Here is a 23,083-nt window from a genome sequence, read left to right on the forward strand (position 1 = left end):
TCCCATACCCCTAGATAAACACAAAATTTTAGGAAGTCAAATCCAACAATGTATAAAAGAATAAAACACCAGGACCAAGAGGGACTTATTGCAAGTATGCAAGTTTCAGCATTTGAAAAGTAAGCAATGTAATACCACATCAACATGCCAAAGAGGAAGCATATGATGCTATCAATTGACACATACACACAGAAGTCTTATAAAATTCAACAACCATTCAGGATAAAACATTCAATATACTAGAAATGGAGAGGAACTTCCACAACCTAATAAAGAAGGTCTACAAAAGCCTTACACGGAAGAGTGAAAGACTGACTCTTTTCCTTAAGACTGAGAGCAGGTAAAGATATCTGCTCTCGGCCGATGCCGTGGCTCACTAGGCTAATCCTCCACCCCGACCGGGACTAGAATCTGGTGTGCCAGTGCCACAGGCGGAGGATTAGCCTATTGAGCCACAGTGCCAGCTGGCAATTGGTTTTTACATACATGCAAAAGCAATTTAATGGAGAAAAGATAACTTTTCCAACATTTGGTGTTGGAGCAACTGACATCCACAGAGCAAACACAAACATAAACACAGACACACAAAATTAAAAACTAACAACAACCTAAGTCTCACACCTATAAAAATTAACTCAGACTGCATTATAGACTTAAACATAAAATACAAGATATTTTTTAAAGATTTATTTATTTGAAAGGCAGAGTTACACAGAGGGAGAAAGGAAAGACAGAGAGAGAGAACTTCCACTGGCTGTTTCATTCCCCCAAAAGGCCACAATGGCTGGAGCTGGGCTGATCCAAAGCCAGGAGCCAGGAGCTTCTTTCAGGTCTCCTACATGGGTGTAGGGGCCCAAGCACTTCGGCCACCCTCTGCTGCTTTCACAGGCACATTAGTAGGAAGCTGGATTGGTTAACGCCCTGGCCTGCCATGACAGCATTCCATATGGGCACTGGTTCTAGTCCTGGCTGCTCCTCTTCTGACCCAGCTCTCTGTTACAGCCTGGAAAAGCAATAGAAGATGGGAGACCCAGAAGAAGCTCCTGGCTCCTGGCTTCAGATTGGCTCAGCTCCAACAGTTGCAGCCATTTGGGGAGTCAATGAACAGATGGAAGGACCACCCCCCACCCCGCCTCTGCCTCTGCCTCTTTGTAACTCTGCCTTTCAAATAAACAAATTAAAAAAAAAAAACTATAACTCTTCAAAAAAAAAAAAAAGGCAGAAAATCTTCAGGATATAAGGCTAGGCAAAGAGTTACTGGACTTGACAACAAAAGCACAATTCATCAAAGTAAAAGTGAATAAATAGAACCATATCAAAATTAAAAACTTTTGTCCTACAAAATATCTCATTCTAGTCCCAGTCAGGGCGCCGGATTCTGTGTGGGTGTGGGGACCCAAGCACTCGGGCCATCCTCTACTGCTTTCTCAGATGCACTAGCAGGGAACTGCATCAGAAGTAGAGCACCTGGGACTCGAATCAGCACCCATACGGGAAGCCGGCACTGTAGGCCGGGGCTTTAACCCACTGTGTCACAGCACCAACCCCAGTGTAAAATGCTTTTAAGAGTTTATTTTAGGCCTGCGCTGCGGCTCACTAGGCTAATCCTCCACCTAGTGGCGCCGGCACACCGGGTTCTAGTCCCGGTCAGGGCACCGGATTCTTTCCCGGTTGCCCCTCTTCCAGGCCAGCTCTCTGCTGTGGCCCGGGAGTGCAGTGGAGGATGGCCCAAGTGCTTGGGCCCTGCACCCGCATGGGTGACCAGGAGAAGTACCTGGCTCCTGACTTCGGATCAGCGCGGTGCGCCAGCCGTGGCGGCCATTGGAGGGTGAACCAATGGCAAAGGAAGACCTTTCTCTCTGTCTCTCTCTCTCACTGTCCACTCTGCCTGTCAAAAAAAAAAAAAAAAGAAAGAAAAGAAAAGAAAAGATAAGCTACAAAACTGGAGAACATATTTACAGACTGACAACTAGTATTTAGAATATATGAAGAACTTTAAGACCTTAACAGTAATATTAAACAATTTTATTTTTAAAAACTGGCAAAAGAAATGCAGAGACATCTCACTGAGGAAGATATACAGATGGAAAATCAGCCAATGAAAATAGGCTCAGCATCATTAACCATTATGGAAACGCAAATTAAAACCACAATGGGATAACACTGTGCACCTATCAGTAGAAACTAAAATCCAAGATACTGACAACCACAAATGCTGTCAAAGATGTGGAGAAACCCTAAGACTTACATACAACTAATGGGGTGGAAAACAGTACAACTATTGCAGAAAATAGGTAGTTTCTTTAAAAAACAAAGCATGCAGCTACCACACCACCCAGAAATTTGCACTTAGGCGTTTATCCCAGGGAAATGGAAAATTATATTTACCCAAAATGTACACAAGTATTTATAGAGACTTTATTCATAATATCAACAAACAGGAAACAACCCAGATGTCCTAAATTGTCATCCATCCATCCAATACAACAGAAAGAAAATGGAACAAATGGTGGACACAACCAACTTGGACGGATCTCCAGAGAATTACGAGTGAAAAAAGGCAACATAGAAGATTACAGAACGTATGATTCCACTTACACAACCTTTCAAAATGACAAACCAGAGAAAGACATGACTGGAGGAGCCCGGGGTCAAAGACCATAGTCAAACATTTGAATGAGCACCTTTCCAAAGAAGATACACAGGTGGAAAATAATCCTCATGCGATGTCAGTGTCATTAGCCATTAGGGAAATGTAAATTAAAATAATAATGAGAGACCACCATTTATTTGTTAGAAGTCAAAAATCAAAAATACTGATCATACTAAGTCGGGAAGAGGATATGGAAGAATTGGAACTTCTGCACAATGCTGATGGGGATATAAAATGGTACAAGCACTTTGGAAGACAGTTTGGCAGTTTCCAGAAAATTGAAACATACACCCACCATATAATTATTTACCCAGGACAAACGGGTAATTTACCCAAGATAAATGGGTACATACATCCATACAAACACTTGCAAAAAATGCTTATGGTTGTATTTGTAATGTCAAAAAACTGGAAACAGCCTAAATATCTACCACCAGGTAAATGGAAAAATACATTATAGTATACTCATACAAGAGATTACTACCCACCTCCTTTTTATTGCAAAATGAAACATTAATGAATCTCAAAATAATGCTGAGTGAAAGAAGGCAGACAAAACAATACATTTATATGACTGCATTTTTGTAAAATTCTAGAAAATGAGAAGATCTGTAATGAAAGAAAGCAAATCCTTGTGGGTCTTCATTTAGGCAGGAAGAAGTAGGAAGGGAGTGAGGCCTCACAAGGGCAGGAGGACATGGAGATATTTTTATTATCTTGATTGTGCTGATGCTTTCATGGGTGTATACATTTGTCAAAACTTAAATTATACACTTTAATGCAGCTTATTGTGTGTCAATTTTACTCCAATAAAGCTGTCAACAAAATAAACAAGGGAGCTTTATGAACTCAGACGTGATCTGCCTTGGCGGACTCCATCTGTTGGTGGAGACTGAGACTGAGGGCCCTAACAGCTTGGAATTTTCACTCTGGGAAACAACCGAGGAAGTCAACCTTGGGTGAAAGCAAATGTTACTGAGCAACGTGGAGAGTGTTAAAGAGATAAAAATGGTTCATTTGCTCTGCATTTAATCAACAGGGAAGGCCTCAAAGTTACAAGATTTGGGAGCAAGAAGGGATCTCAGAGAGATGACAGGCCCATGTATTCTGCAAAAGAAGAAATGAATCCAAGAAATAAAGGGACTTGCCTAGGTCTCACAGTTTATGGAGCTAAAAATAAAATGTGGATCCTCCAAGGCTTACACCAATGCTGATTTTTTAATATAGTAAAGATCTATAATAAATCTTAGGTAATTATTAACCTAAGTTAAGCTCTGAATACATGGGGTAAGTCAATACCCAAAGCATGCTAAGTTCCTCCATGGCCATGTGGATGGTTCAGAAGGCAGAAGGGAAAAACACATCAACCTTCATATTTTGGTTCCCAAACCCTCTTAGATGGACAGTTCTCCTTGTAGCGTAGCCTTCCTGGCCATCCTGAGGGGCTAGCCCACAGGGAACCATTACACACGACGTGAACTTCCCACAGCTATGTCAGCTCTACTGTAACACTCAACTTGAAAACACAAATTCCTTCCAAATGTGAGCAGTGAATTAGGAAATAATATTTGCCTGGGCCTATGTGAGTTGATCTTATGAGTGAGGAACACTAAGCGAAAACAAAAAAACTGCACTTAGCTGAACAGAGCTACTTGGGAACACCCCCCCACACACACACACACAAAACACAACCCTCAAACTCCTACCAACTACCACTGTTCCCATGACTTTGTTAGAAGTCACACCCACCCACCTCTGGTGTCACAGCTTTTCCTCTGAGCTCAGATAACTTTCCTTCCTACCACTTCACAGCACACCACAAGCTGCCAGCTTCCAGTGCCCACTGCCACTAACAGCTCTCTATTTTGAAGGCTACCTTCTCTGTTTATTGTACTATTTATGAATTTATTAACCAATGAACATGTTTAAGACTGTTATACCATGTTTACTGGAATATATATATTAAATTTGTTGCTAAAGAACTTCTGCATATGGTTCCCTAAGCACATTTTTCTCTTTATTGAACTATTGTGCGTAGCATGGTGATTTTTGTGAAGACATTTGTGGCATTAGGGAAAGAACTATACTGGAAATATGGGGTTAACCCTTGAAAGATTATTTTGGATTCAATAGCTGTACACATGCATGCTGGTACACACACACACACACACACACACGGGTCTTGTTTAACTAATACCAGCTGGGTGTCCTGTCATATAAGTTTGAGAGCGTTTAGGGGGAGAAAGTACTCTTTTCAAAGTCAGCCACACATTGGTTCTTTTCAGTTGCAGGGTATGGAACTCTTGTACCCCCTGATTAGCGACTCGTCCAGGATGAGATGGAGACTATAGCACTGGTCAACCAGCAAAGACAAGCATTAAATGAATCGACACATGATGCATCAGGCTTAGCAATGACTCACCCTCATAGCATCTCAAGTGCTGGAAAAAAATATAGGTCAAAGCATGTCCACCATGGTCTGCATCAGAATCCCTTAGGAAACCAAACAGAATGGAGATCCTTGGGCCTCACTCAAGATCTACTAAATCAAAATTCTAGAATTAGAATCAAGGAATCAGAATGTTGACAGGCAATCCGAATTTTGATCCTTGGGCTCCTAAAACTTTGAGAACAACTGGATTAACCTGTTTACCTGAGTTGTAAGAAAGTACATGATGGGGGCCCTTAGTTCTCTTTCCCGTCTTGCAAGATGGCGGGTGAAAAAGCTCCCACTGCAAAGCCGGACGCTACCAAGAAATCTCCAGCAAGAAAGCCGATCATGCCCGCGGCAAGGCGAAGAAGAAGACCCTCGCGGAGAAGAAGCCCAAGAAGGGGAAGCCCCACTGCAGCCGAAACCCCGTCCTGGTGAGAGGGATTGGCAGATACTCCCGCTCCGCCATGTACTCCAGGAAGGCCCTGTACAAGAGAAAGTACGCGGCTCCCAAGTCCAGGATTGAAAGGAAGAAGAGGGAGAAGGTGCTGGCTACCATCACAAAACCAGTTGGTGGTGACAAGAATGGTGGCACCAGGGTGGTCAAGCTTCGCAAAATGCGGCGGTACTATCCCACTGAAGATGTCCCTCGGAAGCTGTTGAGCCACGGCAAAAAGCCCTTCAGTCAGCACCTGAGGAAGCTGCGGGCCAGCATCACCCCTGGGAGCATCCTCATCATCCTCACGGGGCGCCACAGGGGCAAGAGGGTGGTTTTCCTGAAGCAGCTGAGCAGTGGTTTGCTGCTTGTGACTGGGCCTCTTTCCCTGAATCGGGTTCCCCTGCGTAGAACACACCAGAAATTTGTCATCGCCACCTCCACAAAAATTGACATCAGCGGTGTGAAAATCCCGAAGCATCTCACCGATGCTTATTTCAAGAAGAAGAAGCTGTGGAAGCCCAGACACCAGGAAGGCGAGATCTTCGACACGGAGAAGGAGAAATATGAGATAACAGAGCAGCGCAAGGTTGATCAGAAAGCTGTGGATTCGCAAATACTGCCGAAGATCAAGGCTGTGCCGCAGCTCCAGGGATAACCTGCGGTCTGTCTTTGCTCTAACGAACGGAGTTTACCCTCACAAACTGGTGTTCTGATTTCGGAGGGGAAGCTCATTAAATAACGAACAACAACCAAAAAAAAAAAAAAAGAAAGAAAGAAAGAAAGTACATGATGTACTTTTTTTTTTAATTTATTTTAATTTTTTGAAAGAGTTACAGAGAGAGGTAGAGAAAGAGAGAGAGGTCTTCTAACCGCTGGTTCACTCCCTAGATAGCTGCAACAGCAGGAGCTGCGCAGGTCTGAAGCCTGGAGCCAGGAGCTTCTTCGGAGTCTCCCATGTGGGTGCAGGGGCCCAAGGACTTGGGCCATCTTCTACCGCTTTCCCAGGCCATAGCAGAGAGCTGGATCGGAAGAGGAGCAGCCAGATCTAGAACCGGCACCCATATGGGATGCCAGTGCTTTAGGCCAGGGCTTTAACCTGCTGTGCAACAGCACCAGCCCCGGTACATGATGTACTTGTAAAACCACACATTCCCAGGTGTTTGGCAATATAGCTGCTATGGTTTAGGTATGATTTGTTTCCCAAAGTAACAATATTGAAAGATGGGGACCTTTGAGAGGTTGAGCCTAGTAGGAGGTGACTGAATCATGACTGACATCGTGAATGAATTAATGGAGTAGCTTAGGTCTCACATGAGTGGGTTAGTTACCACAAGGATAGATAGTTTTTTTTGTTTGTTTGTTTGTTTTTGTTTGTTTGTTTGTTTTTGACAGGCAGAGTGAACAGTGAGAGAGAGAGACAGAGAGAAAGGTCTTCCTTTTGCCGTTGCTTCACCCTCCAATGGCCGCCACGGCCGGCGCGCTGCGGCCGGCGCATGGTGCTGATCTGATGGCAGGAGCCAGGTACTTCTCCTGGTCTCCCATGGGGTGCAGGGCCCAAGCACTTGGGCCATCCTCCACTGCCTTCCCTGGCCACAGCAGAGAGCTGGCCTGGAAGAGGGGCAACCGGGACAGAATCCGGCGCCCTGACCGGGACTAGAACCCGGTGTGCCGGCGCCGCTAGGCGGAGGATTAGCCTAGTGAGCCACGGCGCCGGCTAAGGATAGATAGTTTTAAAAATACAAAATACAAAACCCTTTCTTGGCCTCTTGCTTCTTCTCTTCCTTACGAATCCCTGCCCTCCCATCTCTCTCTCTCTCTCTCTCTCTCTCTCTCTCTCTCTCTTTGCTTTTCACCACGTGTTACCTTGTGCAGCTTGGGTCTCTGCCATCAAGAAGGCCATCACCTCATTTGGCCTTTCAACCTTGGGTCAGAACTGTGAGGCAAAATAAGTCTCTTTTCTTTACACCTTAGCCAGGGTGTGGCACTGTGTTATTAATAACAGAAAAAGAGCTAAGACAATAGCCAATCTGCCTTTCACCTGAAACAGCTGGCTATAACTGTTTACCCATTGTTATTGTTCAACTCCAATGGCTTCTGTCCAATTTTAGACCCCTATTGTTGAGGATTGGTCATAGGAGCCACGTGTTGACCTAGAATGGGGTTTGATGGAAAGAAAGGAAAGTACCAGAGAGGGACTGGCTTGACATATTAGAGAGTGCTGCTCTGTAGCTGGTTCATTAAGTTCATATGCCATCTGTCTGTCAACACTTTTTTAGAACTTTGAATTAAATTCTCCAGTGTGTTCTAAAACAAAGATAGGACATCTGTAGCTTCCTAATGAATTATTTCTCTCTTCTAGCCACTGATTAACTGGCACTAAGTTTTCTATTTGTGTACAAGATGGTCTGGGAACAAAACAACAGTTAAAAATTGCAAATATATTATGAGTGCATTAAAGGATTGTAATTATTTTTCTGGAGCGGATAACCATTATTATAATGTACCATGCAGTAATGCCTTGCAGTCATCAGCAACTGCTAATGTGGTGTTTAACATCCTTCACCTTGAAAAGTGAGTATTTTATTATGATTCAAGTCACAAGAAAAATAATGAAAAATCTTAACTCTCTTCTTAATAGTCCCAGATCCATATTACACAATAGCTCTAGTACTTAATATGCTAGAAGGAAAAAAGCTAATTCTGTCTTTCAGTATGTGTAATAGGACACTTTAATGAAGATGTGTATTTGAAATAAACAATGAGGAAATGGACATGCAAGTATACAGAATTAAAATGGGTTTGCTTTGTCTCCTTTGAAGTTATTAAAATAAGGATTACCATGATGGAATTTATTATGCATGTCTTACAAAATGGCACCACTTATCAAAGAATCAATGTGAGAATTAGCTAAGTGCTGGAAACCCCCATTCCCAGAAGTCACACTGACAATTCATCTTGCCTGCCCTTTCTCTAAACAAGACTCCGCGCTTTTTTATCCATGCATTCCCCTGCTCTGATGATATGACAAGTGTCAGGCTTGGCGAAGAAAATTGAGGGGTGAAATGTCATGATGCAGAGGAAATAAATAAATAATTTCCCAAGAGAGGAAAAGGACATATGACCAAAATATGAGTATTCACTAACGTTGCATCTAAGGAGAAAACACATGGGTGTTCACGGAGCTGTACTTTCAACTTTTCTATATGTTGAAAATGTTCATGACAAAAATTAGAGATAAACAGAAATGCACAAGGTGGACACTTAAGGGCTGTGAAAGTACTCCCATTCACCCCAGAAACCCCTGAGATTGTACCCATGCCTGAGAGCACGTCAGTGCATCAGCCTAGGGTGCTGACGGCTCAGCCCTGCCTGGCTGAAGGAGGAAGTGAGACCCGAAACCACCCTACCCACTACAGAATGCATTGGCTTCTCAATGCATTCCCCTCCAGAGGTGGGGCTTGGATACGAAGTGTTGGCAAGAGTGTGCCACCTTTAGATCCATTCTAATAAGATTCTTCCTCTTTCTGGGGTTAACAAGAAACCGACAGTCACAGAGTGGATCAAAACGAGGAGCTTCTACGGAGAACAAATTTGACTCAACCCAATGAGACTGTAAAACAGGGAAAAGTTTCTAAACAGATTTGACTGAGCTCACTGAGTCTGATTGATCAAAACAAATGACAAGGTCAACTCGTACACTGTGAAGGCATGGAATCAGGATTTTCTCCTGGAAGAGTCACAGGCATGTAGTTGATCGATTGTAGATCTCTGCCTATATACCTGTATGTGTTCATTTCAGGAACTGCAGACAATAGGTTCTTAGATTCTCTTGGCCTCTTTCCCCGTCCTCATCATCTTCCTCAGCCCGCCTTTCTTCTATCTTAGTGTCTCATAACTGCAGTATGGCTCTGGGCAAAGGACCCATATCATCCACGGAATGAGGAGGGGGCTAAGGACCCAAACCTCACGATCCATCTGGGTGAGATAGTGTGGGGAGCAACTCGGACTAGACTAAGTTACTGGAATTAAGACTTATTCTATGCATCTGCTTTCCCACAATATGGCGCTGAGAAGGGAAACAGCTTCTACACAGCTGCCTCCAGTTCAACCAATAAACTGTAGGACCTGCTCCTGATTGGAGGAGAGCAGCATACTCGGCGTGTGGGTAGCAGAGTTGGGATTGGTGGATGAGGACTATAAAGGAGGAGAGAGACAACATGCACGAGGAACATCTAAAGGGAACATCTATCTGAAGGAACACCTGTGCAGCCCCCGAGAGAGCCAGCCGGCGGTGTGCTGCTCCCCCGCGGAAGTGGGGAAAGTGGCCAGGGGGAACCGCCCTTCCACGGAGGTGGAAGGGTCGGTAGCCAACCCGGGAAGAACCAGCAGCAAACCCGGGGAGGGCCGAGCAGACGAAAGAACAGCGCAGGGTCCTGTGTCGTTCCTCCACGAAGACGGGGAGCAACATAATGGTGCCGTGACTCGGATATGAAGCCTAGGCAGGGTTTAGTGTCGTTCCTCCACGAAGAGGGGGAGCGACAGATAGTAGTCCAACTTCATCTGCAATCGCCATAGAATTGTCTTGTTTGCTTTCCTCAGTCCCTGGAGACCCATCTGTCTCAAGATCTCTGCAATCAGTGATTAAATCCAGGGTAGACTTGGGATGCTCACATCCCATTCCATTCCATATCAGAGTGTCTGGATTCAAGTCCCAGCTCTGCTTCTCATCCCGGCTCTCTGCCAATGTGCAGCCTGGGAGGCAGCAGGTGATGATCAGTACTTGAGTCCCTGCCACCCGTGTGGGAAATCCAGGCTGAGCTCCTGGCTTCTGCCTGACCCTATCCCAGCTGTTGTGGACTTTTGGGAAGTGAACCAGTGGTTGAAGATCATTGTCTGTCTGTATCTCTCACTCTTTGTCTACCTTCCAAGTAAATTGAAAATTTAATTAATTAAAATTTTACAACCCTGCTTTCTTTAAACAGGAACAATACTGTTCTCTCTCTCCTCCTCACCCTCCCAATCTGCCCTTCCTCTGTCTCCTACCACCTTCCATGTCAGTCAGTCCAACCAAGGGCCACTTACTGAGTACCTAATATCGTCCTTAGATTCCCTGACCCATTAGCCCTTTCACAGCTGGCTCCCTCTCCACCTGCTGTGCCCATCATTGTCCTACTCTCCACAGAAACAAAAATCACACTTAATAAATGCTGGTTTCCACTCTCCTAAGGATGCAAGTTTATGGCAGGTGACACGTCTAATGTGGTCAGCTGGAGCTTGTCATGTTCTCTACTGAAACCCCCTCTGGTACAGCCCCGATTTCCCAGTTACTTAATATTTCCATCTGTTTCACCAGTAGCACCTGCTTCCAGAGACATGGTTAAAGATAACCAGATAGACAATAACACCTGCACAGTTTTCCAAACACCTTGAAAATGACAGGAATTGTGTATGCATTTCTGTTGCTACCACATTAGAAGCACTTCATACTGACTAAGCTGTTATTGAGGATGAAATGGATTAAGACGTATGAAGGCTAAGCAGTAAACACGTGACACAGGGCTTTTAGGGCAGGCTGGGTGGCGTGCGGTCTTTGTACCACACCTCAAGTGCTCAGCAGGGCAACCTGTGTTAAGGGCACTCTAAACAACAGCAAGGCAATCCAAAGGTTTGAATGACTCATCCAAATGGACCTTCTGCCACAGCCCAACTGACCTCAGGGGATGGGCAGGTTGGCAGCATGATGCCAGGAGAAGCATTCAGCACTGGAGAGGAAGCAAGTGCACCAACAGGTGTGCCCTGGATCGGCAGAGGAGTCCCTCTGTCCCTCTGCTTCCCCGTGAAGTTCAGGGACGAGAACACTTTCCCCCTACTTGTGAGATTGTTCTGAGACTTACAGTTAACTCCTTTTTTTTTTTTTTGATTCTGGAATAATATTATTTTATTTTATTTTATTTTATGAACATAAATTTCCAAAGTACAGCTTATGGATTACAATAGCTTCCCCCCCGACAACTTCCCTCCCACCCGCAACACTCCCCTCTCCCACTCCCTCTCCTCTTCCATTCACATCAAGATTAATTTTCAATTATCTTTATATACAGAAGATCAATTTAGCATATATTAAGTAAAGATTTCAACAGTTTGCACCCACACAGAAACACAAAGTGTAAAATACTATTTGAGTACTAGTTATAGCGTTAATTAAACACCTAAGAGTAATTGTGTATTAATTACAGAGTTCAACCAATAGTTTTAAGTAGAACATAAAAAATACTAAAAGGGTAAAGTATTAAGTTCTTTTTTTTCTTTGTTATATAGTTATTTTTTATTTAATGAATGTGAATTTACAAAGTGCAACTTTTGTATTGTTGTGGCTTCCCCCCCCAACTTCCCTCCCTCCCGTGGCCCTCCCCTCTCCCACTCCCTCTCCCATCCCGCCCTTCATCAAGTTTCATTTTCAATTACCTTCATATACTGAAGATCAACTTAGTATATACTAAGCAAGGATTTCAACAGGCTGCACTCACACAACCGAACCAGGTATAGGGTATTGTTTGACTAGTAGTGTTGTTTTTAAGTTTCATAGTTAAACACATTAAGGACAGAGATCCTACGTGTGGAGTATGTACCCAGTGACTCCCGTTGTTGATTTAACAATTGGCACTCTTATTTATGATGTCAGCAATCACCCGAGACTCTTGCTATGAGCTGTCTGGGCTATGGAAGCCCCTTGACTTCACCAACTCTGAACTTGTTTAGTCAAGGCCGTATCACAGTGGAGATTCCTTCCTCCCTTCAGAGAAAGGCGCCTCTCTCCTTGATGGCCTGTTCCTTCTGCTGGGGTCTTGTTCACCAGGATCTTTCATTTAGATTGTTTTTTGCCACCGTGTCATGGCTTTCCATGCCTGTGAGACTCTCATGGACCTTTTAGCCAGATCCGAATGTCCCAAGGGTTGATTCTGAGGCAGGAGTGCTATTTTGGGCATTTGCCATTCTATGAGTCTGCTGTGTCCCCCGCAGGATCATTCTCTCCCTTTTAATTCTATCCTTTATTATTTGCTTACACTGGTCTTATTTGTGAAATCTCTTCGACACTTACCCTATCTTTTTGATCGGTTGTGTATTTATACTTATCACTTTACCAAGTGCGCTGGCATTGGTACCTGCCTCCTTGGTAAGGTTGAGTTGAAATCCCCTGGCACATTTCTAGTTCCACCATTGCAGGTAAGTCCGAGTGAGCATGTGCCGTCCTATATATCTCCTCCCTCTCTTATTCCCACTCCTATGTTTAACAGAGATCAATTTTCTGTTAATTTTAAATGCCTAAGAATGATTGTGCATTGATTGCAGAGTTCAACCAGTGGTCTTATGTAGAACAAACAGAGCAACAACAACAAAAATACTAAAGGAATAAAATAGTAAGTTGTTCCTCAACAGTCTAGACAAGGGCTGCTCATGTCATTGTCTCTCATAGTGTCCATTTCACTTCAATGGGTATCATTTTAGGTGCTCGTTTAGTTGCCATCGATCAGGGAGAACATGTGATATTTGTCCCTTTTGGACTGGCTTATTTCACTCAGATGATGTTTTCCAGCTTCCTCCATTTTTGTTGTAAATGCCCGGATTTCATTGTTTTTTACTGCTGTGTAGTGTTCCATAGAGTACATATCCCATAGTTTCTTTATCCAGTCATCCGTTGATGGACATTGAGGTTGATTCCATGTCCTAGCTACTGTGAATTGAGCTGCAACAAATATTGAGGTGCAAATGGCTTTTTTCTCCCCTTTAATTCCATTTGGGTAAATTCCAAGGAGTGGGATGGCTGGGTCCTGTGTTGTGCTATATTCAGGTTTCTGAGGACTCTCCAAACTGTCTTCCATAGTGGCTTCACCAGTTTGCATTCCCACCAACAGTGGATTAGTGTCCCTTTTTCCCCACATCCTCGTCAGCATCTGTTGTTGGTTGATTTCTGTATGTAAGCCAATCTAACTGGAGTGAGGTGAAACCTCTTTGTGGTTTTGATCTGCATTTCCCTGATGGCTAGGGATCCTGAGCATTTTTTCATGTGTCTGTTGGCCATTTGGATTTCCTCTTTTGAAAAATGTCTGTTAAGGTCCTTGGCCCATTTTTTTATTGGGTTAAAGTTTGTTTTGATTCTGTGGTGTTTTTTGATCATTGTATAGATTCTAGTTGTTAATCCTTTATCTGTTGTGTAGTTTGCGAATAACGTCTCCCATTCTGTTGGTTGCCTCTTCGCTTTCCTGATACAGTTAACTCTAAGGCTGAGTGCTTAGAAATCCAAGATTCTAGAATCCAAATGGATGCCAAATCCCAGTGGATACGTAGAATCCTAGCCCTCCCAGAGACAGAGGTGTGTTGCTGACATCTTTCATTAATGCAAACATCATCACACGGTGATCTAATCAGACTTGGAGAGCCCTCAGATACAGAGCGCTCAAGCAAGTTGTAATGTGGCCGCCATCAAGGAGAGTCCTAGGGGTGAGGACAGAGGCAGCAAGGATTCTTGAGAAGTGCATGCTGGGCGTTGTGTCATGTACTGAGCTCCATCCGCTGCAGTGGGAGGGGCTGACAAAGAGGCAGGAAAGCAGCTGTGGTCGCATTCCACCACCCGATGGAAGAGCATCCTCTGACGGGTCCCTGTCGATCTGACTCATGGGCCTACCCTGCACCCAAGTGAAGACAGAGCAGCACTAAGGGCAAAAAGCATACCAGAGTGGACTTTCTACAGAGATCTGGCGTCTCTAGAGGATAAATAGAATAAATAAGGAAGAATAAGATGAAGTCTCTGGAGAAACACTAATGAGAGAGGAGCATCATCCTCAGACTCGGCCAGTTCCAGGACTCCTGAGGACTTCCTACGGGAATCAGAAAAGAAAGTTTGTGAAGCAGATGTTTGGCAGCCTAAGTCACAGCGTGGAACACCCTCGTCCCATACGGGAGTGCCTGCGATTGAATCCCCATTCCACTGCCCGCTAACACAGACCCTGGGAAGTGGCAGGTGATTGATAGCTCAAGTTCTTGGGTCCCTGATATTCATATGTAAGACCTGGATGGAGTTCCAGGCTCCTGGCTTTGGCCTGGCCTAGCTCTGCCTGTTTGGGCCAGTTGGGGATTGATCCACAAATAGAAGATCTTTCTCTGTCACTCTGTGTGTCTCTCTGCCTTTAGAATAAAATGAAAAAAAAAAAAAAAAAAAAAACTTTGGAAAGTGTTATATCCTCAGGAAAATGTAAAGTAATCAATTTCTTTGAGACAGAATAAGAAACCCATAGGATAGGCTGAGGTGGAAAAACAATGAAACAAAATGGAAAAAGAGGTGGATGAGATGAGATCAGATAAGAACTACAAAGATTGGGGAGTGTGGGGTCACCTTTCATGTACTTGTGGTCAAAAGCCAGAGGGCTGGAAACTGACAGGTCTTGGGAGGGCCTCAGCTGGGACAGCTCATCTCTTCACTTGGTCTCTTCACTCCCAGGAAAGTAAGCTGGGCTTATTAACGGGGTTCCTCCCAAGGATCTGAGAGCAAGAGAATCCTGAGCTGAGAAATGGCATGCTATTTCTGCCACATTCTATTGGCCAAAGTAAGTCACCAGCCTAGCTCAAATACAACAGAAGGAGAAATAGACTGGAAGTCTTGACATAAGGGTTCCAAGTCACATTGTGAAGAGATGTATCCACAGAGCAGGGAATTATTTTGGCCAATTTTGCATACAACCTGCCATGAGGATATATACCAAAATGTGCATATCTGAGATTTGGAACTACATGTGCTTTAAGCAAATCTTTTTTTACAATAGTCATGTATTAAGTTGTTATTTCCATCTTCAGATTTTACTAAGAGTTTTTGATGACATTTCAAAATGATCATAACATATTCTTAAATTTAAGAGTTCATGCACAAAACTTGCGTATCTTAAGACACAAAAATACACAAATAAAGATCTAGAAGAAAGTATAAAGATGTTAACCATGATAACATTTGGATGTGGAGTACTGGGTATGTTTGTGTTTTACTATTATTCTTACATTTTCTGTGGTTAAATGAGATTTATAATTAGAATAAGACAATAATTAATAATTTGAATTACTTGTATTCTACTTAACTAATTGTAGTTAATTAATAGATTAATGATTAGAAAAGAAAGTATAAATTGCATAAATAAAGTTTTTTAATGGTGACATTTAAAAGAAGACTGAACATTAATATCTAAAAGATATCCTGGCACTAACAATATGAACTAAGAATGATTAACTCTGCACCAGAAGCCAAATGATAGGAAAATATGTTTTGCTGAAAAACAATAAGAAAGCTATTTGTCTACTTATTCAAAAGCATTCAGAAAATGTCATTAATGTGAACTACCAGGCAAGTTCCATATCGCCCAACACAATTTAGTAGAATTCTTATAGTTTGGAGTTGTTGTGCATTCCCAGCTAATATCAAAGCTTCTCCTTTATTAGTTTGTTATATCTATTTCTAACTGATTGTATTCCAAGTGCAGGAGTGAGTGACTGACACCCTTTAATCTTCAATAGAAGGAGCCCAGAGAAAGGCCAGACTAAGGTGAAGCAAGAGCAGGCACCTAGGACACAAAATGTGAGGTGGCACTCATTTTTTTAAGGTCAATCCTGCCCTTGCATGACTGTGGGAGTGAATGTCTCCATAGATTTTGCAACCCTGTCTTAGGGAACTAGTCTCTCAGTTCCTTTTTATTTATTTATTTATTTTATTTTATTTTTGGGGGGTGGGGGCAGGCAGAGTTAGAAAGTAAGAGAGAGAGAGAGAGAGACAGAGAGATCCAAAGCCAGGTGCCAGGTGCTTCCTCCTGGTCTCCCATGTGGGTGCAGGGCCCAAGGAGCTGTGCCATCCTCCACTGCACTCCCTGGCCACAGCAGAGAGCCGAACTGGAAGAAGAGCAACTGACAGAATCCGGCGCCCCGACCGGGACTAGAACCCTGGGTGCAGGCGCCGCAGGCGGAGGATTAGACTAGTGAGCCACGGCACCGGCCAGTCTCTCGGTTCTTAACCAGAATAGAAATACTCTCCAATTATGGAAATCACATTAGGGATACTAACAATATTTTAGCCAAGGCTTCCAGAACCAAACACCCTGAAGCGGAGAGCTTGAATGTGGAGACTTTACCAGGGGATGCAATGCCACGGAGCAGGATTGCAGCTTCAGGACAGTGAAACGGGCAAGCAGCAAGAACCAATACCACGATGATTTATCAAACTGCTCACCAATTAGCACAATGAGACTGAAGGCACATAAACCATGAGATTGAGGCCACATAAACATAAATGGCAACTCAGCATTAACTTGGGGAAGGGGAATTGAAGCTTTTATTCATTGGCTTCCATCTTTCATTGGTCATACTTTCTTCCTCGGGACATTAATTCTCGCTTACTACTGGGTTACCCTCGAGCAGTTGTGTGCTACTTTTAGACCCAGGCAAGAAGGTCCCCTGCCCTGAGCTTCATGTTTTAGACTTTTCCTGCACATCACAGACTCCACATATCTTAGCACACACACATACAACACTCCACCTGCACACAGATATTAAAGAGTCTGTCACTTGAGAGCCTCCTATCAGCGCTGGCACAGCTCAACCTCCAGCAATAAACACCTGCTCTTAAGACTTATACTATTTAGGCCCCAAGGGAGTGATTCTTGACGTGGTCTGCCCTATATCCTCCTTCAAAAAAGACAGCAATGTCAACGTGCCAGGAAGACTTGTGGGTTGTTCTACTGTCCACATCAGAAACCAGCACCTTTTTGGAGTTCAGGGCAGATTTAAGCAGCAAGAGTGTTTAGGTGAGAAACGAGACAAGTTTGTTAATTTGTCAAATCCTTCTCAGAGCATGAAGGCAACAGGTTCTGCCATAGTGAAGGATTTCCCAATAGTGCTAAAGATAAGAATCTTATTGTGTGTGTGTGTGTGTGTGTGTGTGTGTATTCCAGTTCATGTTTCTGGCGTAATGGATGAATTAATGTATTCACAACAATTGCATATGGTGGCAAAGGAACAATTTGTAACATTGAACAAGTCATTTCACTTACATTTGCATTACCTGTCAGACCCCAAACCACCTGCTACCTTTTGCTTTGTGAGGTGGTTACTGGGACTACTTTCTGCCAATAGGGGATGCTAGAGAAGGTTAAAGGCCGGAGAAGGAAAGAGCTTGTTCCTCCTGTTTGCTAGGTATTCTTGACAGCACCACCTTCCCAACAGCCCTTCAAGGTGGCAGCAACAGCTAGTCTACTGTCCAACTATTTTTCAGCTGTGCCAGAACCAGTATCGTGGCGTTCCCCTGGAGACACCAGCACTAGCCAAGCAGCTTCCCTTATCCAAAGTCTGTGCCCCAGTTCTGCAGAGTCCTTCCTCCGAATTTCTACTTCTCCCAGCCTGGAAGCATGGTGATTTCTGCCGATACGGTAGTCCCATGCCCCACTCTCCCTTTCTGGGATTTCAATTACACTTCCCATGTTTTTCAGTTCAGTTATTTTCAGTCACCTGTGGTCTGAAAATGTGAAATGGAAAATTCCAGAAATCAACAATTCTTTAGGTTTAAATTATGCTTTGTTCTGAGTGGCATGATGAAACCTTGTACTGTCTTGCTGCATCTGCCAAGCACATGAATCAGCCCATTGTCCAGTGTGTGCACACTGTGTGCCACCTGCCTGCTAGTCACTTAGAAGCTCATTTTGGTCATCAGATCGTCGAGGTATCACAGGGCTTGCGTTTCCATCAGTAACCTTTATTTTACCTGCTCACGGCAATAAAGCACACCAGTAGTGATGCTGGCAATTCAGTTATGCCAAAGGGAAGCCATAAAGTGCTTCCTTTAATGAAAAGAAGAAAATTCTCAACTTAATAAGGAAAGAAAAATATTGTAGGCCGAGGTTATTCAGATGTACAGGACAATAAAACAGTTTGAGAGAGAGACCACTTTCACATAACTTTGATCACAGTGCAGTATTATTATTGTTTTATTTTATTAGTAGTTATTACTGCTAATTTCTTGATTTTAAGTTAGATGATCAGAGGTATGTACATACAGGAATATATGTACAGGTACGTATGTACTCATAGTACATAAGAGTACTTCGCAGCCGGCACCGCAGCTCACTAGGCTAATCCTCCGCCTAGCGGTGCCGGCACACCGGATTCTGTCCCGGTTGCCCCTCTTCCAGGCCAGCTCTCTGCTGTGGCCAGGGAGTGCAGTGGAGGATGGCCCAGGTGCTTGGGCCCTGCACCCCATGGGAGACCAGGAGAAGCACCTGGCTCCTGCCATCGGATCAGTGCGGTGCGCCGGCCGCAGTGCGCTGACCGCGGCGGCCATTGGAGGGTGAACCAACGGCAAAGGAAGACCCTTCTCTCTGTCTCTCTCTCTCACTGTCCACTCTGCCTGTCAAAAAAAAAAAAAAAAAAAGAGTACTTCGCAAAGCTCTGAAATCCATGCATAATTTTTTCAGAATATATATTCTCCATTTAACTCTTTGAATTCATGCAACCCCTTGTATGCATGGATTTCAAAACCTTTTGGACAGGGTGCCGGAGCTGTGGCGTAGCTGGTAAAGCTGCCACCTGCGGTGTCAATGTCCCATATGGGTGCTGGTTTGAGTCCCGGCTGCTCCACTGTTGATCCAGCTCTCTGCTACAGCCTGGGAAAGCGGTAAGATGGCCAAAGAGCATGGGCCCCTGCACCCGGGTGGGAGACCCAGAAGAAGCTCCTGGCTCCTGGCTTCTGTTGCTGCAGCTCTGACCATTGCAGCCATTTGAGGAGGGAACCAGCAGATGGAAGACCACTTTCTTTCTCTCTAACTCTGCCTTTCAAATAAATAAATAAAATCTTTTAATAAAAAAACACTTTTGGGCAAAAATAATCTTTTCAATCCATTCTTCCATGAATGTTTTGAAATATCCTCATTTATAAGATTCAGTACTCTTTGACTTCAGGACCCCCCTAGGATACTATTTTCATGTCCCCTTTTTACTTTTTGGTACTCTGATAACTGTTTAACCAATTCCTTAAGTTTTTGCTGTTAAACAACTGGAATGGTTATTGTTTTCCTCACTGGTCCTGACTCTTACAATAGATCTGAATGTAGCAAGCATGAAAAATAACATTAAAAAAAAAGATATATTTACCCAAAAGGCAGAGAGAGAGAGAGAGAGAGAGAGAGGGAAGAAGGAGGGAGGGAAGGAGGAAGAGGTGTCTTCTCTCTGCTGGTTTATGCCAAACATGGCCACAACAGCCAGGGGTGGGCCAGGAGAAGCTAGGAGCTTGGAACTCTATCCAGGTCTCCCACACAGGTGGCAGGGGCCCAAGTACTTGGGTCATCATCTGTTGCCTTCCCAGGTGTATTAGCAGGAAGCTGGATTGGAAGCAGAGTGGTCAAAATTCAAACTAGCACCCCGATATGGAGTGCTGGCCTCACAGGTGGCAGCTTAACCCATTGCACCAAAACACTGGCTCCAATAGCAACATTTTTACAATGCAATCAGATAGGCATAGGCATTGAGTTCCTAAATTGAGAATGGTGTTATTTATTCATTTTTAAATTTGTTTACTTACTTGAGAGACACAGACAGATCTCGCATCCACTGGTTTACTCTTCAAATGCCCACAATGGTCAGGAATGAGCCAGAGCTGGACCTGGACTGAAATCCAGGTCTCCCATTTAGGAACCCAATTACTTGAGCTGTTACTGCTGCAACCCAGGGTCTGCATTATCAGGATGCGGGAGTCAGGAGCTAGGGGTGGGTATCAAACCCAGGAACTTTAATATAGGATTCAGGTATCTTAACTGCCAGGCTAAGCATCCACTCACTGCCTTTAGTTCTATAAGCTTATTTAATAGGATATAATTTAAGTTCTAAGAAATTGAATAAAATTCAACTTTTAAAAAATATTTCAGGTTTAAACATTTGATATTAGTAAATCATGATTTGTACTGGGCTTTTAGTTTTAATAAATGATACTGAATGTCTTGGGAAAACATCTTATTTTTTTGTAAATTTTTATTTATTAATTTATTTATTTATTTGAGAGTCAGAGACACAGAGAAAGAGCTCCCATCAACTGGTTCACTCCCCCAAATGCCAGCAGAAGACGGCACTGGGCCAGGCTGAAGCCAGGAACCAAGAATCCAGTGCAGGTTTTCCCTGTGACAGGAAGCAGCACATTTGAGCCACCACTGCTGCCCCCCAGAGTTTACATTAGTGAAACCTGAAGTCAGGAGTGGAACTGCTCAAGCCCAGGGGATGCAAGCGTTCAAACTGATATCTGAACAGCCAAGCAAAACATTGGCCTCTAAAATCTACATTATTTAGAGCTAAGTGAAATATTTGCCTTTTGTTACTTTCTTTGGATAACTTTGCTTCACGATTTACTATGAAGGAAGAGCCCATCTGAAGGAAATTCCACCGACTTTTCTTCCCTTACCTCCGAATGTCTGTGTGTCTGATCGTCCTTCCTATTGGCTTAAAGAAATAGCCAGCGCCCTTTCCCGAGGAAAGCCTTCCGCGCCTGTCCGCTGTGAGCCCGTCTCCCTCACAAGCTTCCCACCCATGACAGCATCGCTCTGTGTTTGCCCGGCTCTCCCTGGACTCCCCCCTGAAGGCTAATGATGAGCAGCATCATTCTGTGTGTTTAGCGACTCATTAGGAAAAACACCTATTCAAATCCTGTCAGCCTTCCTTCACCGGGCTATGAATTGTAAAAATTTCCTGTGTATTGTGAATGCAAGTCCTTTATCAGATCCATGATTTGCAAATATTGTCTCCCATTCTGTGGGCTGCCGTTCCGCTTTCTTGATGATACAGTTTACAGCACAAGGTTTTTATTTTGGTTGAAATCCAACTTCATTCAATGAAGTCTGTTATTTTCTTTGATGCGTCTGCTTCTTGTGTTACATCTAAGAATGTTTGACCTAATCTAAAATAGTGAATATTTACTACTGTGTTTCATGATTTCAGCTGCTACATTCAGGCCTAGGCCCTAATATAAATTAATCTTAAGTAGGGTATGATACTCACTTCATTTTTTTTTTTGCATGTGGCTATAAAGTCTCATTATTTGGGGGAAAAAAGACGCATTCTTTCCTCCCTTGGAGTGTCTTGGCACCTTCCAAAAATTGACACAAATGTAAAGGCTGCATTTTAGGACTCTCAAATTATTCTGTTCCATTGATCTAGATGCCTACCCTAAGGCTAGTATCCTGCTGTGTTGATTACTCATAGCTTTGTAGTATATTTTAATATATAGTAATGAGAATTCTCTCATAATTCTCTACATAATCTTCTCAGATTCAATTTAATTGCTGTATTCAAAAATGATAAAAAGAATAGTTGTGGTGTAGTGGGTAAAGCCACCACCTGCAGTGCTGTCATCCCATATGGGTACTGATTCAAGTCCTGGCTATTTCACTTCTGATTCAGCTCCCTGATAAAGGGTTGGGAAAGCAGCAGAAAATGACCCAAGAACTTGGACCCCTGATACCCACGTGGGAGACCTGGAAGAAGCTCCTGGCTCCTGGCTTCAGCCTGGCCTAGCCCTGGTCATTGCAGCCATCTGGAGAGTGAACCTGCTGATGGACGTCCTCTGTCTCTCTCTCTGCCACTCCTTCTCTGTCACTTCTGAAAGCCACTCTGTCAGGAGCACACTCCTGCCACGTGATGCTGTAGAAAAAGGAATTCATCGTCAAATACGTTTGGAAAAGACCACCTACTTCATGTCCTTCTTGGAAGTCACGGTGCCATTCGGTTTGTTCAGAAACAGAGGTGGCGATGCGTGTGCGGCTGGCTGCCAGGGAGAACGGTTTGAAACACCACCTGTGAGTGTGTACGGGACTGGTGCACCATGCTTCCAGGATGGGGAGAAAGACTGGGCTGAAGTCTAGCTGCAATACATGTGCCCCAGGGCCCCGGCCCGCCCTGCAGGGAGCCCCAGAGCTAGGGTGAGCTGGGGTGCCCTCCAGAAGTGTTCGGCACTGAAGCAAGAGGAGTCGGGCCGATGCAGTCGCTGGGTGCAGGCTGTGCCAGGGCTGAGCAGGACTGAGCATGGGTCGTTCAGCTCTCTGCTGCCTGCCAGGACACCTCCCACTGAGTGCTTGTCCGCCAACACCTCCCTCTCTTACCTGGGACAGTGAGCATCTCAGCTCGGGAGGAGGAACCAGGGCTGGAGGACACCAAGGCACACACTGTAGTTGGTTCCAGCACCAAGTGTCAGACACCATGTCGGTGTCAGTTTGGTCATGCTTCTAACGACCAAGAGTTAGCACAAAGCCCTTCCCAAAGACATGGGGACTCAGGTAGCAGGAACTGAGGTGGAACAGTTTCTCACGGTTTCTGCACCCAGATAGAGTGAGTGCCTGACTCTGGGCCTCAGCCTGGCCCACTGCTGGCTGTTGTAGCCATCTAGGGAGTGAACTAGCAGATGGAAGATCTCTCTCTCTCTCTTTCTCTCTCTCTCTCTCTCTCTCTCTAACTGTGACTTACAAATAAATAAATAAATAAATAAATCTTTTTTAAA

General features: G+C 44.0%; 1 long non-coding RNA gene and 1 pseudogene across 1 annotated transcript in view; one reads left to right on the forward strand and one right to left on the reverse strand.

Annotated features, from left to right (window-relative positions):
* LOC127492822 (uncharacterized) overlaps positions 1-5,185 on the reverse strand; it is a 71,010-nt gene extending 65,825 nt beyond the window's left edge. Inside the window, exon 1 of the long non-coding RNA XR_007922613.2 lies at positions 5,076-5,185. This is a non-coding gene — a long non-coding RNA (uncharacterized lncRNA). The remainder of the gene's footprint in view (positions 1-5,075) is intronic.
* A 163-nt stretch (positions 5,186-5,348) lies between these two features.
* Positions 5,349-6,292, forward strand: LOC100349843 (large ribosomal subunit protein eL6-like; annotated as a pseudogene).
* The last annotated feature ends 16,791 nt before the right edge of the window (positions 6,293-23,083 follow it).

The sequence above is a fragment of the Oryctolagus cuniculus genome, chromosome 14, assembly GCF_964237555.1.
Source record: "Oryctolagus cuniculus chromosome 14, mOryCun1.1, whole genome shotgun sequence".
In the NCBI taxonomy this organism is placed as follows: Eukaryota; Metazoa; Chordata; class Mammalia; order Lagomorpha; family Leporidae; genus Oryctolagus; species Oryctolagus cuniculus.